The 17,667-nt window shown below is 40.5% G+C and overlaps 1 protein-coding gene across 1 annotated transcript in view; it reads right to left on the bottom strand.

Annotated features, from left to right (window-relative positions):
• The window catches only part of SLC2A13 (solute carrier family 2 member 13), a 428,575-nt gene that overhangs the window by 227,418 nt on the left and 183,490 nt on the right, over nt 1–17,667 (bottom strand).

Below are 17,667 nucleotides of genomic sequence, written 5' to 3'. Positions count from 1 at the left end.
TGCCTGTTGTCTGAGCATAATTACCTAAAGTGCCCCTTCTATTTTCAGAAGCGCTTGTTACGCCTTCACCTTAGCCTTAAGAGGCATTCTATATAGTGTCCTTATGAGACCAGAGTTGACTCCTAGGACCTATGGTATAGCCTGGGATCACTGGGATGTTAACTGCTTCATTAGCAGCATTTTTCCTGGAGGCAATTTTCATTAGTGAACCCTAAACCAAGTCCAGTAAATTGAATTCTGAGGAAATTTCACCATTTCAGAATCTTTTGGAAATCTAATATTCCAGTTCACAGAAATGGGATATGGACTAGAACGTGCTATTGTCTCAGCAATAAAAGTTAATACAGGATGTTAAGCCAGGGGATTAATGAGAACTGAACATTACTGGGGTGAGGATATTCATCTCTACACAGGTATGATTACAATCACATGAAGACTTGATTTACTGCAAACAATTTTGTCTCTAAATGCTAAGACTGGACACACCCATTTAGAAAGCAGGCTGAGAGTATTATAAATGTCAAAATGTTTTAGATTCAAGTAAAGCGGTATTAAAACCTAGTATATCAGTAAGATTATATGAAATAGGTAGACTTTGTGACAATATTGAAATATATCTGGGTCAGTTCTCTGAAAGATAAGCAGACTCATCTGCAAATTTAGATATCTATGAATGAGCCACAAAATAAGAAATGTGCACAGCATCATATAAACATCTACCTATTTCCAAAATCAAAAAAATTCAAATAAAAGATGATAATTTACCTTATATACCATGGAAAAATTTTAAAATGACATCTATGATGTTGTAACAAAACAAAACAAAACAAAAAACACCCAAACCCTTTTTTAGCTTTTAAGAAACTCCACAGATGACAAACTGGCCTTCTGCAAGAAATCTAACATAATCTTTGGATAGCTGTATCTACCTTCACTATTAAACTGTTCCATGGTTTGACAGACAGATTAGGTAATACCGATTTTGGAGGGCAGAAAAACAAAGAGAAAATTATGACAAATTTGGATTAAAGTTTGACATGCCAAAATATCAAGAGATATATTATCACATAAACATGACATATTTATCCGATTATCACATAAACATCACATATTTATTTCCTAGTTTTAAAAAATCTGGGCTTTGAAAAAAGGAGCTGGAGGAATCAGGCTCCCTGACTTCAGACTACACTACAAAGCTACAGTAGGCAAAACAGTATGGAACTGGCACAAAAACTGAAATACATATCAGTGGAACAGGACAGAAAGTCCACAGAAAAATCCAAGCACCTATGGTCACCTAGTCTATGATAAAGGAGGCAAGAATATACAATGGAGAAAAGACAAGTCTTTTCAATCAGTGGTGCTGGGAAAACTGGATAGCTACCTGTAAAAGAGTGAAATTAGAACACTCCCTAACACTGTACACAAAATAAAGTCAAAATGGATTAAAGACCTAAATGTAAGGCCAGATATTATAAAACTCTTAGAGGAAAACATAGGCAGGACACTCTTTGACATAAATTGCAGCAAGTTCTTTTTTAATCCACCTTCTAGAGTAATAAAAATAAAAATAACAAATGGGACCTGATTAAACTTAAAAGCTTTAGCACAGCAAAGGAAACCATAAACAAAATGAAAAGGCAACCCACATAATGAGAGAAGATATTTGCAAAAGAAGCAGCTTACAAGGGTTTAATCTCCAAAATATACAAATAGCTCATGCAGCTCAATATCAAAAAAAACCCAAACAACTCATCAAAAAGTGGGCGGAAGATCTAAATAGACATTTCTCCAAAGACATACAGATGGCCAAAAAGCACATGAAAAGATGCTCAACATCACTAATTATTAGAGAAATGCAAAATCAAAACTACAATGAAGTATCACCTCACACCGGTCAGAATGGCCAACATCAAAAAATCTACAAACAATAAATGCTGGAGAGGGTATGGAGAAAAGGGAGCCCTCCTATGCTGTTGGTGGCAATGTAAATTGGTACAACCATTATGGAGAATAGTATGGAGCTTCCTTAAAAAACTAAAAATAGAGCTACCATATGATCCTGCAATCCCACTCCTGGGCATATATCTGGAGAAAACCATAATTTGAAAACACACATGCACCCCAATGTTAACTGCAGCACTATTTACAATAGCCAGGACATGGAAGCAACCTAAATGTTCACTGACAGAGGAATGGATAAAGAAGATGTGGTACATATATACAATGGAATATTACTCAGCCATAAAACAGAATGAAATAATGACATTTGCAGCAACATGGATGGACCTAGAGATTGTCATACTGAGTGAAGTGAGACAGAGAAACACAAATATCTTATGATATCACTTATATGTGCAATCTAAAAGAAAATGGTACAAATGAACTAATTTACAAAACAGAAATACAGTCTCAGATGTAGAAAACAAACTTATGGTTACCGGGGGGAAAGCAGTGGGGGAGGGGAGGGATATACTGGGAGATTGGGATTGACATATACACACTACTATATATAAAATAGGTAACTAAGAAGGACCTACTGAATAGTAGAGGGAACTCTTCTCAATACTCTGTAATGACCCATATGGGAAAAGAATCTAAAAAAGAGTGGATATATGTATATGTGTAACTGATTCATTTTGCTGTACAGCAGAAACTAATCTAGGATTTGGACTTTCTTTTGGATTTCCTGTAAAAAATAAACAACGGTAGTTCCTTTATAAGACTGGATTGTTTTTTTAAAGGTAAATTTTGGTCACAGCAGCTGCATATCTGATTATACATGAACAAAAGTAAAAAATTTCCTTTTATTAAAATCATAAACCTAGCTTTATTAGGCAGTAAAACTAACTTAACAAATGCAAACTATTAATCTTAATATCACAGAAGCTATGAGGCAAAGACAAATTCAAATACATGAATTGGTTGAATGTTCATAAGTGAAAATTTAAAATGTCATGCTCTAATTACATTTCTTTTGATTTTTGTAATTAAAAATATTTTTATGTATACAACCATTTCACACCTTATTTTTAACAAAACATGTGTCTTTGAAATACAGAAATTCCCACACAATAAAAACTAAAACCTCTAGATAACAAAAGTAGAATGGAAATGCAGAGCTCAAAATATAACACATGATAAAACAATAGAGGCAAAAACTGCAAATGGGTTCATCTTTTCTGTCATTCTGGACACCTCATACTAAGTAACTTTCACAACGGTTGTCCAGGTGTGGCAGGTGCTCTGGTGGCTCTGGTGGCAGGGCTGAAAAGGACAGTGCAACAAGTGCAACCACTCCTGTGGACAGGATGTCTGTGAGGAAGCTGAGTCTACAAAAGTTTCTCCAGGTATGATTAAAAATGTACTAGAACACACTTTGTATAAAAGTCCAGCTCTTGACTTCCACTTCCAGCCAAGATGGAGTAACAGTTATCAGATTTACCTCCAACATGAAACAACTAAAAAGTCAGGCAAAAATGCATGAAACAGTAGTTCTCATGACAATGGGACAAAGAATAGTGACCCCTGATATTCAGGAAGCAAATGAGATGAATCCTCCAAATGCCCCAGCCTTAAGCCTGGAAAAAAGCATCCAGGCTATGGCACAGGGAGGGGAAAGCAGGTAGATACTGGTGGTCTCCTTGAGTTGAAAAGATGCAGCTCAGGATCCAGGTGGCTAGAGTTCACAGGGCAGTGTGCTGGAGAGGAGAGAGACTCATGGAGAGGACACTGGAGATCTGCAGGGCTCCTTGACTTTTCAGTTGAATACTGATCAGTGGTTGTGTGTGAGGAAACTACCCAGTCAGGGGAAGGAGCCACAGGAAAGGATGAAAGAAATGAACCCCAGGAATTTACACAGGACTGAGAGTGAAAAACCTAGAGCATAAGGAAGAATATTCAGAAGGGTTTTTACCTCAGTAATGGTATAAATTTAGTCCTGGATTAAACATTGCTTGGGCACCATCTAAACAGTTTAAATGAAAGACCCAAATGCTTCCAAGTAACTGAATAGCATCCCACAACTAAGTTCAACAGTAAGATAAAATTTTTAATGTCTGGCATACCATATAAAATATGAGGCATGCAAAAAGGCAAGAAAGTACAACTTGTAATGATGAAGGGATTAATTCAGCAAGAGGATATAACAATCCTAAATGTCTCTGCACCTAATAAAAGCTTCAAAATATGTGAAACAAAAAACACAACTGCAAGGGAAAATAGAAAAACCCACAATTATACTTGGATATTTCATCACCTCTTTCCGAGTAATAGTAAAAGTAGGCTGATAATCAGCTAAGATACAGAAGACATCAACAGCACGATCAACAAACTTGACCTGACACTTAGACAATACCCTACAGACCAAACGTTCCTTCCATGAGTAAAGGCATGGTAAATGTCTTGGAACATTTACTGAGATAGATGATATTATATTCTGAGCGCTCAATCTAGCCTCAATTAATTTAAAAGGATTCAAGTCATATAAAGAATGTTCTTTGATCATAATAAAATTAATATACAAATCAATAAACTGAAAGATAACTGGAAAATTCCCTCCAGATCAGAAATGGAATAACATATTTCCATGGATCAAAGAAAGAATGGGAAATGAGAAAGTATTCTGAACTGAAAGAATATGAAAATGCATCATATGAAAATTTGTGGAATGGAGCTAAAGTATAACAGGAAAATTTATAGCAATGACCTTGGCTTCCACCTTACAAAACCAGAAGAAGAGTGACAAAGGAAACCTCAAAAAAGCACAAGATAAAATAATAAAGATCAGAATGGAAATCCACTAAATAGATAAGGAGACAATTGAGGAAAAAAATTAATGAAACCAAAATCTGGCTCTTTGAAGATATCAATAAAATTGATAAACTTTGAGCAAGACTATGGAAGGCTGAATAATGGCCCCTCAAAAGATACATACCTGCTAATCCCTGGAACTTGTTAATGTTACCTTAGATGTCAAAAAAAAAGACTGTGCAGATGTGATTAAGTTAAGGATTTTTGATGTGGGAAGATTATCCTGGATTATCTGGGTTGGCCCTAAATGCAATCACATGTATCCCTATAAGAGGGAGGCAGAGGGAGATTCAGGACAGAATGGGAGAAGGCAATGTGACCATGAATGCAGATACTGAATTGATGTAGCCATAAGCCAAGGAATAATGGAGGGAGGGAGGCAGGGAGAAAGGGAGAGAGGGAGGGAGGGAGGGAAGGAGGGAGGGAGGGAGGGAGGGAAAAAGGGAGGAAGGGAGAAAGGGAGAGAGGGAAGGAGGGAGGGAGGGAGAAAGGGAGAGAGGGAAGAAGGGAGGGAGGAGGGGGGAGGGGGGAGGGAGAGGTCTGTTTTCTTCTTCATGAGAGGGTTTCACTCTCATGACCTCATCTAAACCAATTATCTCCCAAAAGCTCCATCTCCAAACACCATCACTTTGGGCATTAAGGCTTCAACATATGAATTTTGGGGAGACACAAACATTCAGTCCATAACACCAAGAGTATTAGGTATCTGTTCAAATCTCAATGAATTTTCTAATATTTTGATACCTCTTCATGCCTTATGAACCATTTTTCATCATCATAAGAGTGCTACCAAGTAAGAAAGAACAGGTAATATTATTGAGGAAAGAAGTAGATAGAGATCAGGTAACTCTCCAAAGGTCACAAGTATGTAGAGCTAGGACTTGAGCTAACTTCTGTTCATGCCATAAATGACAAGAAATTTTATATGTATACTTAAATGAGCTGATTTTCCTTAGCATAAAAAGAAAATCAGGGCTTCCCTGGTGGCTCAGTGGTTGAGAGTCCGCTTGCCGATGCAGGGGACACGGGTTTGCGCCCCAGTCCAGGAAGTTCCCACATGCTGCAGAGTGGCTAGGCCCATGAGCGATGGCCGCTGAGCCTGCGCGTTCGGAGCCTGTGCTCCACAATGGGAAAGGCCACATCAGTGAGAGGCCCGCGTACCGCAAAAAAAAAAAAAAAAAAAAAAAACCAACAATTATGAATAGTATGAGTGACAAAACTAAAGCACTTTCAAGCTACAGGAATACACATTCTCTGTGTTCATCATGACTCAATCCCTCAATCTTTTTTTTTCTCTTATCTTTCTTATGGCCTCACTTGCCACTACTGCCATTCTTTACTCTCGAGTTATCTATCTCAAATCATTCATTTCAATCTGTTCTCTTCTCCAATCCTATATCCAGGGAGTTGAACATTGTTTACAAATAATTAGGAAAATAGACCTGATTTCATGGCAAATTAAGGGTTTCTGTGAGTCAGGCCCTCCATGCTACCTGAGGAGCACTATTCATCTCGAGTTGGCTCTCAATTACATTCTCAACAACATCCATTTCAAACACTCCCTCCTTCTTCCTCCTCCTTGGACTTCATTGTTCTCTGCAGCCTCTCAGACCAAGTATTCCCTAGCTCACTTAGCATACTTGAAGCACCGACCATCAGCCTACTCTTTGCTAGGTACAGAAACATGAAGAGGCCCTGCCCTGCAAGAACTCATAATATGAGTGGGGAGGGAATCACACACAGAAACAAAACGAGTTGCACCACAAAAGTCTAAGGGCTCTGACAGAGGTACATGTAAAGTATTATCAGACTGAGGAATAGGGAAGAACCCAGAAAGGGTATGCCAGCTTAAGGTCATATAAAAGAGAAGTCGTCATTTCTCACCCCAAACCCTATGGTACCTAATTTCACATTAAGTCAGGATAAAAAAAATGTGGCATTTGGCTATTCATTCCCTCTTCCTAATTTCCATATCCAATGAGTTGCCAAATTCTAATGAAAATTAATGTATATATACCTGACTTCTTTCCACAAAATGTCAGAAAAACTTCTCTTGCTTTTGCATACGTGCCCTCCCCAGCTCTCTACCGCCCTGCTGGGCTCTCATCTGGGGGCTCTCATCTGTGTCCTTGGTGAGACTACATGGCAGTGGACAGTAGTTGTGCAGGCCGCCGTTGAAATTCCAGCTCCCCCGCTCAGCTGCCATGAGGTCTTGTGCATGTTATTCAATCTTGCTAATATGAAGATTAGAGATAGTAAACTTCCAGGCATACACTATGCGTAATGGTTAATTTGTGTGTCAGCTTTACTGGGTTACAGAGTGCCCAGATATTTGATTAAACATTACTTCTGGATATGTCTATGAGGGTATCTGGATAAGACTAACATTTGAATAGGTAGACTGAGTAAAGCAGATTGCCCTCCCCAATGTGGATGGGCCTCATCCAATCCATGAGGACCTAAAATACAACAAAAAGAGGAAGACGGGAAGGTCTGTTCTCTCAGCCTGCCTATTATAGAGCTGGGACATTGGTTTTCTCCTGCCCTCTCACTGGGACTTTCACCATCAGCTCTCCTGGGTCTCCAGCTTGCCAAGGGCAGAGTAGACTGTCTTCTCAGCCTCCATTATCATGTGAGCCCATTCCCCACAATAAATAAATCTCATAGGATATATATATATATATAATATACATATACATATTAGATATAAATATAGATATAGATACAGATATAGATATAGACATAGATGTCCTATTGGTTCTATTTCTTTGGAAAACCCTGACTAATACTAACTCACACGTTATGTATTCAATAACAATGCCTTGTTTGTGTATGGTCTCCACATCTCCCGTCTCTACTGAATCAATCCAGCCTCTCCACATTGCTTCCATCCTGTCTACTAAAGCATAACACTGATCACTTTCTTCACTGACCTGCTCAAAACTTTTGATAACAGACCCATCAGGGTCTACTTCATGAAAGGCACACTCCTGCCTTTCAAGACTTATCTCACACTACTTCTTCTCTAACACACGTGGCTTCAACAATCTTTGGGTCGCCTGTTTTACACAAAGAAGCCTCATATTTTTACATTTCTGTCTCGTATAATGTTCCTGTCCTATGAGGTCGCCCCTGTTCCCAAAAGAAGATATTCTCTCATCGGAATGATGGTGTCAGTTTCATACTTCTCTTATGTTCTCACTGATGGCTAATTTGTTTTACAGGTTACGTAGCTGATGTCTCTTCCATACTGGATTACGATCTTTATACTGGATTATGTGGGGTGAATGGCCCAGGTTTTATCTCTGTTTTATCATTTTGCTTCCCATTGTACTTAGCTTAGGGGCATGCAAATAGAAGAGATTCAATAAATATCTGTTTAATGAACATGAAGAAGAAAAGGAGGAGGAAAGGGAAGAAGGGAGAAAGAAACACTGGAGCAAATAAGGGCTATTGAGATCAAGAATGAAGCAATCTGAATACACTGCAAGTTGCTAAACAATGTTGTGATTAATTATAAACTACCATAAGATCTTGAGTACAGCCATGCTGTTTTCCTCTTCAATATGCAGCAGATGATGTTTGTGATTACAAGCTGGTGCTTGGCACATGTTCTGTTCAGAAGAACGGACTGCTGCTATTGATAAATTCAACCCCATGTGGTTCAATCATTCCTTCACAGTCTGGCATTTATGCCAACACATTCTGAAATCCTTCTAAAGAATCAATTTGCCAAGATGTTGTGTTGGGCTGATTATCTACAGCTGCCTGTTTGTGAGCTGATCATGGTACAGTATGCGCTGACTCAGTAATCTAGTCATTATTATTCCAGGTTGCTAAAGTAAAGACTGTTTTCTGTGATAGGGCTTAATGCTACTAAAATACTGTTTTTCAAAAACCTACTCCTGTTACTACCAAGAATTCTTTTTAAATTCTAAAAAGATTTCCTTCATCAAATGTATCTATATAACAAAAGCCATCATAAAATATATCCCCTAGCCAAGCAATCCTCAAATGAGAGATCTCTGAACTTCATAACAGCCATGGGAGTGTGGTGTGCTGCTGAGGGGAAGAATGTTAAGAATTACTACTTTAGAAAACCTTTCTTGAGCAAAGTGAAGTATCTTTTTTTTAAATAAATGAGTAATTCTTAGTAAATAAATGAGTAGTCCTTAAACAATTATATTCTTAACATTAATACTGTCTTTAGCAAAGCAATTTTTAAATGAAAGGACACATACTTTTAACCTGATGGTATACTGACAGTATTTTCATAACAAGTTGTCATTCTTAGTGACATAAAGTTTCTCACTTACCTAACTTTTCAATAGATATTAAACACTAAGATATAAGACAGTGTATGACTTGCATCTGCTAAAGGCTATACAACCATAAGCAGTGTTGAACAGTATAAAGAGTAAGAATCTCCAAAACAGGGAAACCCAGATTCAAATCCAGCTCAGCTATGTAGAAGCTGTGTGACCTTGGGTGGGTTCCTTACCCTTTCTGAGCCTGGCATGACTCTCATGAGATAACATCTACTTCACAATTGTATTTTGATAATTAAAGGTGGTAATACATGTGAAGTATATTGCACCAAAACTCAAAAAGTGATGCTATGATTTCATCCATTAGCTCTGTAGAATTTCTCCGTAGTTGAATACAATTTGAAAGTTTTGAATAAAAACAACTGTCAATAAATTACATAGGGTTTCCCTCTATGTAAACAAAGAGATTTCATTCTTAAGGTCCCATAAAATAATTCAAAAAGCTTCATTAACATAAAAATAGATTAACTCTATACTTATAATTTCTATATCTTTTATAATTAACAGAACACTCCTACACAGATGACTGATAAACACAAGGTGATAAATCAATAGGAATTATACTTCAGGCTCCTGTAATGAATGGCAGTTCTATCAAATTCATTTATATATACTGCCAAACTATTCATACAAATACAGATAAATCAGAATGATCTTATGCCCCTGACTTCATTTTAGGTCACATGTAGCCTTCCTAGAATCTAAGTATTTCTACATTACTATCAGTTAAACATTTTAAGATATATGAACTATGTTTCTAAACATTAATCATTTGCTTGGTTAAAAAAGTATGTATTTATATGGATATTTGAATTCTATATGTATATTTGAACATATTCTATTAACATGACTTTTTTTTAGATTCAAGCATTCAACAAATAAGGACTATTGAGAATAAAGATGAAAATCTAACCATGATTCATGTATTTCATACTGTTCTTTCTTGCTATATTTAGCTTTACATGTGATAGTTACCATGAATAAAGATACCAAAAAGATAAAAACCAGGACGAATTAAAGGGCCCATGATCTTACAGTGGGGCAGAATATCTAAAATCACGTTTGTTCCACCAGATTCTGGAAGCATGACTGCTGCAAACATATGTGGTACCTTGAAATATAACATCTTAAAGGAAAGAGACTGTGTTTTCTGTCAGCGTGATTCTTGGAACACCATATTTATTTCACAAATATACATGAATGAGAAACAAAAGAGAACCAAAACAAACTTATAAGGCTATATGAAAAAAGACAAAGAAAAATAAAAATAATTGTCTCCTACCTGTGAAAAAAATATGTGATAGTTATTAAATATAGAGTAAGAAATAAAGATGTTCTGAGGTGTGGCCAAGATGGCAGAGTAGGAAGACCCTGAGCTTACCTCCTCCCATGGGAACACCAAAATCACAACTATTTACAGAGCAACTATTAAAGAGAAAGACTGGAAGACTAGAAAAAAAGATGCTCTACAACTGAAGAAATGAAGAAGAAACCACAACAAGATGGGTAAGAGGGGCAGAGGCGTATAGTCAAGACCCATACCCCAGGGTGAACATCCCACAAATGGGAGGATAATTACAATTGCAGAGGTTCTCCCCAAGAAGTGAGGGGTCTGAGGTCCACATTGGGCTCCCCAGTCAGGGAGTCCTACACTCAGAAGATGAGGCCCCAGAGTGTTTCACTTTGAAGGCCAGCAGACTTTAATTTTTGGAGAGCCAGAGGCTTGTGGGAAATAAAAGACTCCACTCTTACAGGGTGCACACAAAATCTCACACACTCTGGGACCCAGGGGAGAAACAGTAATTTGACAGGTGCCTGGGTCAGACCTACCTGCTGATCTTGGAGAGCATTCCAGAGAGGCAGGAGGCAACTGGAGCTCACACTGGGGACAAAGACCCTGGCAGCAGCCATTTCTGGGAGCTTCTTCTACCACAAGGACACTACTGCAGGCAAGCACCATTTTGGAATCCTCCCTCAGCTTATTAGATCCAGGACACGGCACCACCTACCAGCCTGTTACCACCTGTACTGGGATGCCTCAGGCCAAGCATCTACCCAGGCAAGGACACAGCATCTACCCACCCACCAGCAGACCTGTTGCCTTAAGATCCCCTGAGCCCTCAGCTGTCCTGGGACATGGCCTTGTCCACCAGAGGGTCCAGGACACAGCCCTGCACACCAGGCAATACACTAGGCCCGGGACCCATAGAGCCCTGCAGCTAGAGACCCCAGGATGCAGTTCAGCCCACCAGTGGGCCTATACTAGACATAGGACCAGCTTTACCCACCAGTGAGCAGACACCAGCCCCAGGATACCAGAGACCCAGGCCCAACCCACCAGCAGGCCACACATCAATTCTGGGACCCCCAGGGCCCTACAGCCAGAGACCCCAGAATGTGCCTTGCCCAACAATGGGCAGGCATTAGTCCCAGGTCAAGGTCTCACCTACCAATGGGTGGGCACCAGCTGTGGAATCCCCTGGGCTCTGACCCCACCCACCAGTGGTGAACATGAGCCCTAGGACAACCATGGACCCGCAGACTATCAGTACCCAGGTCACAAAACAGCAGGCGGGCACCAGAGCAGGGAACTCTTGAACCCTGGCCGCACCCACCAGCATGCCAACACCAACTCTGGGACACTTTGGGTCCCTCAGTAAGCCACCCTAAGATTCCTCCCCTCCCCACCAGTGGGCCAACACAAGCTTCAGGACACCCTGGCCTCTGCAGACAGCTATGTAAGGAGCTAGCATAACCCATTAGCAGGCTGACACTAGATCTGGGACCCCGGCACAACAACTACCCATCCCAGATACCAGCACTGCTTAACAGTGGGCCAGCACTAGACCTGGCCCCACTCACCAGCAGCCAACAGCCTCCACACAAGGAAGGGCCTGGCAACCAACCAGGTCAGAAGTGAGACACACTTACCAGAACACCCACACTTCTAAGCTCGCCATGACAGGATGACCCACACAGCCCACATGGGGGCCACCCATAGAGCATATAGTTCTAATGACCAGAGCAGAGTAGGCTTCTGGGACACATAGGATGTCTCCTACAAAAGGTCACTTCTCCAAGGCTGGGAAACATAATCAACTTATTAAATACACAGAAATAAAAACAGGAGCTTAGGCAAAATGAGGTAACAGACAAATATGTTCCAAACGAAGGAACAAAATAAAGCCCCAGGAGAAATACTAAGTGAAGTGAAGATAAGAAATCTACCCAGTAAAGAGTTTAAGGTCATGATGATAAAGACATTCCAAGAACTCAAGAGAAGATTGGATGAACAGATTAAGAGGTTAGAAGCTTTTAAAAGAGTTAGAAAATACAAAGAAGAACCAAAAACTGACGATGACTACAATAACTGAAATAAAAAATACACCAGAAGGAATCAACAGTAGATTAGATGATATCAGCAACTGGAAGACAGAGTACTGGAAAGCACTGAAGCTGAACAGAAGAAACATAAAAGAAGAAAAGAAAATGAGGACAGTTTAAGAGACCTCAGCGACAGCATCAAGTGTACTAATATTCACATTACAGGGAGAAGGAGAAAACGAGAGAAAGGGGCAGAGAATATATTTGAAGATATAATAGCTGAAACTTCACTAACCTGAGAAAGGAAACGGATGTTCAGGTCCGGGAAGCACATACAGTCCCAAACAGATTCAGTATAAGGAAGAACACACCAAGACACATTGTAATTAAATGGCAAAAATCCAAGATAATGAGAGAATATTAAAAGCAGCAAGGGACTATCTCTATTGCTGCTGCTACTGCTGCTGCTGCCGCCACTGCCACCACTGCTACTGCTGTCGGCAGAGCTGCTGGGAGTGGGCATCTCCCGTCTGGGATACCCACCGTTGCAGCATCTCCTGCACACCCTGGCCCCAAACGGACCTGCTAGCCCCAGGGAACAAAAGTGGAGCCCCCCCTGTCCTCTCCTGCTTCAGCCAGAGGATGACTCGAGAGAGCTGAGTGGAGAGTGTGGTCCTCGGTGGCGGGTGGGGAAGGAGACCAAGATGGTGGAGGAGTAAGACGTGGAGATCACCTTCCTCCCCACAAATATATCAAAATACATCTATATGTGGAACAACTCCTACAGAACACCTACTGAACACGGCAGAAGACCTCAGACTTCCCAAAAGGCAAGAAAATCCCCACGTACCTGGGTAGGGCAAAAGAAAAAAGAAAAAACGGAGACAAAAGAACAGGGACAGGACCTGCACCAGTGGGAGGGAGCTGTGAAGGAGGAAAGGTTTCCACACACTATGAAGCCCCTTCGCGTGCGGAGACTGCGGGTGGCGGAGCGGGGGAGCTTTGGAGCCACAGAGGAGAGCACAGCAACGGGTGCAGAGCGCAAAGCGGAGAGATTCCCACACAGACGATCGGTGCCGACCGGCACTCACCAGCCTGAGAGGATTATCTGCTCCCCACTGGGGAGAGTGGGGGTTGGGAGCTGAGTCTCGGGCTTTGGAGGTCCGACCCCAGGGAGAGGACTGGGGTTGGCTGCGTGAACACAGCCTGAAGGGGGCTAGTGAACCACAGCTAACCGGGACAGAGTCCGGGAAAAAGTCTGCACTTGCCTCAGAGGTAAGAGACCGTTGTTTTGGGGAGTGCAAGAGGAGGGGATTCCTTCCCTGTCTGCCCACAGAACGCAGAGCACGGCCTAAAGAAGGTCCAGAGATGGGTGCGAGCCACAGCTATCAGCTCAGACCCCAGAGACAGGCATGAAACAATAACGCTGTCGCCGCTGCCACCAGGCATCCTGTGTGCAAACACTGTTCACTACCCACACCACCCACCTCGGTGAACCTGTGCAGCCCGCCACTGCCAGGGTCCCAATATCCAGGGACAACCAACTTCCCCAGGAGAACACACAGCATGCATCAGGCTGTTGCAATGTCACGCTGGCTTCTGCCACTGCAGACTCGCCTGCATTCCAATTATGACTACCGTACCCCTCCCTCTCTCTGGCCTGAGTGAGCAAGAGAGCCCTAATCAGCCACTGCTTTAACCCCCTCCTGTCTGGGCGGGGAACAGATGCCTGAGGGTGGCCTACACGCAGAGGCAAGGTCAAAACCAAAGCTGAAACCCAGGAGCTGTGTGAACAAAGAAGAGAAAGGGAAATTTCTCCGTGCAGCCTCAGGAGCAGCGGATTAAATCCCTACAATCAACTTGATGAACCCTGCATCTGTGGGATACCTGAATAGACAACGAATGTTCCCAAAATTGAGGCGGTGGGCTTTGGGAGCAACTGTAGACTCGGGGTTTGCTTTCTGCATCTGACTTGTTTCTGGTTTTTAGGTTTATCTTAGATTAGTTTTTAGTGCTTGTTCTCATTGGTGGATTTGTTTATTGGTTTTCTTCTATTTTTATTTTATTATTTTTTTATATATATTAAAAATATTTTTTTCCTTTTTTCTCTTTTTGTGAGTGTGTATGGTATGTCTCTTTGTGTGATATTCTCTGTTTAGCTTTGCTTTTATCATTTGTCCTAGGGTTCTGACTGTTCATTTTGTTGTTGTGGTGGTTTGTTTTCTTTTTGAGTGCGTGTGTGTATGTTTCTCTGTGTGATTCTGTCTGTTTAGCTTTACTTTTACCATTTGGTTTGGAGTTCTATCTGTTCATTTTGTTTGTTTGCTTTCCTTTTTTTCTTTCTTTTCTGCTGAGGCGTGTGGCTGGCAGCGTCTTGGTGCTCTGGTTGGGTGTCTGGCCTCAGCCTCCAAGGTGCGAGAGCCGGGTCCAGGACATTGGACCACCAGAGGCCTCCCAGCCCCACGTAATATCAATCAGCAAGAGCTCTCCCAGAGATCTCCATCTCAACACTAAGACCCAGCTCCACCCAACGGCCAGCAAGCTCCAGCGCTGGACGCCCCACGCCAAACAACTAGCAAGACAGGAACACAACCCCACCCATTAGCAGAGAGGCTGCCTAAAGTCATACTAAGTTAACAGATACCCCAAAACACACTACCAGATGCGGCCCTCCCTACCAGAAGGACAAGATTCAGCCCCACCCATTAGAACACAGGCAGCAGTCACTTCCACTAGGAAGCCGACACAAGCCACTGAACCAACCTCAACCACTGGGGGCAGACAACAAAAACGACGGAAATTACGAACCTGCAGCCAGAGAAAATGAGACCCCAAACACAGTAAGTTAAACAGACTGAGAAGACACAGAAATATGCAGCACGTGAAGGAGCAAGGTAAAAACCTACCAGAGCAAACAAATGAAGAGGAAATAGGCAGTCTACCTGAGAAAGAATTCAGAGTAATGATAGTAAAGATGATCCAAAATCTTGGTAATAGGATGAAGAAAATACAAGAAACGTTTAACAAGGACCTAGAAGTAAAAAACAGCAAACAAACAACGATGAGCAGCACAATAAATGAAATTTAAAATTCTCTAGAAGGAACCAAGATCAAAATAACTGAGGGAGAAGAGCGGGTAAGTGACCTGGAATATAAAATAGTGGAAATAACTGCCACAGAACAGAATAAAGAAAAAAGAATGGAAAGAATTGAGGACAGTCTCAGGGACCTCTGGGACAACATTAAATGCACCAACATTCGAATAAGAGGGGATGCAGAATAAGAAGAGAAAAAGAAAACGTCTGAGAAAATATATGAAGAGATTACAGTTGAAAACTTCCCTAACATGGAAAGGAAAATAGTCAATCAAGTCCAGGAAGCGCAGAGTCCAATACAGAATAAATCCAAGGAGAAACACGCCAAGACACATATTAAGCAAACTATCAAAAATTAAATACAAAGAAAAAATATTAAAAGCAGAAAGGGAAAAGCAACAAATAACATACAACAGAATTCCCGAAAGGTTAACAGCTGATCTTTCAGCAGAAAAACTGCAAACTAGAAGGGAGTGGCAGGACATATTTAAAATGATGAAAGGGAAAAACTTACAACCAAGTTTACTCTACCCAGCAAGGAACTAATTCAGATTCAATGGAGAAATTAAAACCTTTACAGACAAGCAAAAGTTAAGAGAATTCAGCACCACCAAACCAGCATTACAACAAATGCGAAAGGAACTTCTCTAGCCAGAAAACACAAGAGAAGGAAAACACCTACAATAAGAAACCCAAAACAATTAAGAAAATGGTAATAGGAACAAACATATGGATAATTACCTTAAATGTAAATGGATTACATGCTCCAACCAAAAGATATACACTGGCGGAAAGGATACAAACATAAGACTCCTAAATATGCTGTCTACAAGAGTCCCACTTCAGACCTAGGGACACATACAGACTGAAAGTGAGGGGATGGAAAAAGATATTCCATGCACATGGAAATCAAAAGAAAGCTGGAGTAGCAATTCTCATATCAGACAAAATAGACTACAATAAAGACTATTACAAGACACAAAGAAAGACATTACAAAATGATCAAGGGATCAATCCAAGAAGAAGTTATAACAATTGTAAATATTTATGCACCCAACATAGGAGCACCTCAATACATAAAGCAAATGCTAACAGCCATGAAAGGGGAAATTGACAGTAAGACAATAATAGTAGGGAACTTTAACACCCTACTTTCACCGATGGACAGATCATCCAAAATGAAAATAGAGAAACACAAGCTTTAAATGACACATTAAACCAGATGGACTTAACTGATATGTATTGGACATTCCATCCTAAAACAACAGAATACACTTTCTTCTCAAGAGCTCATGGAACATTCTCCAGGATAGATCATACCTTGGGTCACAAATCAAGCCATGATAAATTTATAATAAAATTGAAATGGTACCAAGTATCTTTTCCGACCACAATGCTATGAGACGAGATATCAATTAAAGGAAAAAAGCTGTAAAAAATACAAACACATGGGGGCTAAACAATAAACTACTAAATGACCAAGAGATCACTGAAGAAATCAAAGAGGAAATCAAAAAATACCTAGAAAAAAATGAAAATGAAAACATGACAACACAAAACCTATGGGATGCAGCAAATGGAGTTCTAACAGGGAAGTTTACAGCAATACAATCCTACCTCAATAAACAAGAAACAACTCAAATAAACAACCTTACCTTGCACCTAAAGCAATTAAGGGAAAATAACAAAGAAAACCCAAAGTTAGCAGAAGGAAAGAAATCATAAAGATCAGGTCAGAAATAAATGAAAAAGAAACCAAAGAAACAACAGCAAAGATCAATAAAACTAAAAGCTGGTTCTTTGACAAAATAAACAAAATTGATAAACCACTAGCCAGACTAAGAAAAAAAGGGAGAAGACTCAAATGAGCAGAATTATAAAGGAAAAAGAAGGACCAGCTGACCCTGAAGAAATATAAAGAATCATGAAGGATTACTACAAGCAACTATATGCCAATAAAATGGACAACCTGGAAGAATGGAGAAATTGTTAGGAAAGCACAAACTTCAGAGACTAAACCGGGAAGAAACAGAAAATATGAACAGCCCAATCACAAGCACTGAAATTGAAACTGTGATTAAAAATCTTCCAACAAACCAAAGCCCAGG

Source organism: Tursiops truncatus, chromosome 11 (genome assembly GCF_011762595.2).
Source record: "Tursiops truncatus isolate mTurTru1 chromosome 11, mTurTru1.mat.Y, whole genome shotgun sequence".
In the NCBI taxonomy this organism is placed as follows: domain Eukaryota; kingdom Metazoa; phylum Chordata; class Mammalia; order Artiodactyla; family Delphinidae; genus Tursiops; species Tursiops truncatus.
This window is presented reverse-complemented; position numbering and strand designations above follow the sequence as displayed.